This window comes from Pinus tabuliformis, chromosome 8 (assembly GCF_031772625.1).
Source record: "Pinus tabuliformis cultivar Carrire ecotype Pingquan chromosome 8, CPIR1, whole genome shotgun sequence".
Lineage (NCBI taxonomy): Eukaryota > Viridiplantae > Streptophyta > Pinopsida > Pinales > Pinaceae > Pinus > Pinus tabuliformis.
The window spans coordinates 508,884,574-508,886,806 of NC_142294.1; positions in this window are offsets into that span (position 1 = coordinate 508,884,574).

Sequence of the window (2,233 nt, forward strand, 5' to 3'; positions counted from 1 at the left end):
TTTTGTCTTGAGTTTGGGTGGTGGGATTCAATAGAACAAAGAGGTAAGACAGAATAGTTCAGTCCATTGGGCATGATGGAGTCAAAGAAGATGGCTTTCTGGATTCGGTTTCTTAACAGAGGATGGCTTCACAGAGCAAGGTAGTCAAACAGGGAACAAAATAAAGAGTTGAAAACAAATGGAATGGGCTCAAATGGGTGAAGGGAAGTTAAGGATCCTTCAACATATTGAAAGAGGGAAAAAGCATGATCACTGATAAGGACCAGTTAAGAATTATTTAGCAAATAATCAACATGAATAATCGGGAAACGGGAGCAATTAATATTTCACTGCTTATTCTAATTCTAAAGAAAACACAGAGAACACCAAAGACTGAAAATAAAGTGCAATCAAGCATGTTCTGAATTAACCCATTTTCTTTATCATTCAGATTATGATACATAGATGATATAATAAACAAGAAAACTATAAAACACAAGATATAGAGGACTTATTGAACCGGAGTTTGATTCAAGAATTCTATGACAAGTCCTCTGCTTCAATTTTTCATCCAGTATGGCCAGACAAACAAATGTTTCCAACAGCTCTTTATTCCAAAAATTCAGTGTTACAGCAGAGTCTAAGAAATCCACACACCACAATCTACCCCCAAAATTTAATGGAGGGAGTATTTATACTACAAAATATGTACAACAAATATCTCATTACAGCTGTGAGATAATATATAGGTTTAACTAATAAAAGTTTACAAGTAAAATAGAAACAACTAACTGATGTTGTGCTGGAGACAGGCCTTTAGGGTTCAGCTTGCAGCTATCTTCTGTAGTAGCTCTGCGCCGAATGCCTATCTTAAATGTGCTCTTTAATTTTGATGTGATTTTGTTTGATGCCGACCTGATACTCTTTAACTCTGCTATGACATTCTTTATTGTTGATCTGCTTTGCCTTTAATTCTGAACTGATACTCTTTAACTTACTTTAATGCTGAACTGACCCCTGCTCACCGTTGTTTGGTATTTCGTCCAAAATTTACTTTTTCCAAGGGCAACAGCGTAACTATGGAAAAACACCTGTTTTTGGGATACTGGAGGTTATTCTGCGCTCTTTAATCCATGACATTGAGATCATTCTGTGGCTGGCATGCTAACTTCCCACGGAGATTGCTGAGAAGTCCTGGCAATTGATGAACTGATAGCCATGTATTGAGAAAATTTACAGGTACCTGTGTCAAAAGAGGAGGAAATTGTATGCTGGAGGGTCGGTTGACAAGCGGAGGAGCTCGTCGATGGAGCCTTTTCTGGTCAGAAACTAGAAATGCGACCTCAATCAATTTTACTTTGGAGGAGAGCGCGGAGCGCTGCATGCAAAAAAAATAGAAAAAATGACTCTTTTTCCTTTTATTTGACAAAATGGAGTTTTGGCGGGAATGTTTGATTTGGATGACGGATGACCTCAGCAGAAGTACGGAGCGGGGGACGTGGCGAGTGATGTCAGCAAAGGACAGCTGACGTCAACGGAGGGTGGTGGTAAGTGGTTTTGCCCGCACCGCTTTTGGGGCTGGGCGGTTTCGGACGGAGGGCGAGCGATCATAGTGGGAGCACAACACGTGGCAGAGTACGAGCACCAATACCGCTGGTTCCCCGCACATTAACGCTCGGCGGTTAACGGGGGTCGCGAAATGGATGTGGACCGTTGGATGGCGATTGGGTTAATTGGACGGCGGACGGTGCATGGAGATGGCGGGAGGTTAATTCGCAAGGCCGACGCAAATAAATCATGTTTTTTAATTGAATCGGGGTGGTTTTGATTGGTTTGGGACTGATTATTAATTAACCCATGTGGTTAATTAACTCCTTTACGCGCGGGGAGGTTCGTAATAAGTTCCAGATGAACTTATTAATCCACATTTGTACAGTGACTATGGTCGTAGTCGATTGGGGAGGGGATATGTAAAATATTGGGGTTTTTTAACATATTTATATACTACGAGATTGGGTAATAATGTGGGTTTTAAATAATATAAATTAAAGTTAATATGAATTTTGAAATGGAAAGTGCTAAATCATATGGTTAAAAACTTAGGCTAAAAGGGAAAAGTGGTTTTATATGAGAAATATGGCCATTCTCCTAAGTAAAATGGGGTTTTACTTAGGCAATTGATGAAAATGGAATGAGTGGCTTGTGAGTGATATTAAGCAGATCTTAATACCTTTGGGGAAGTTAGTGAATGATT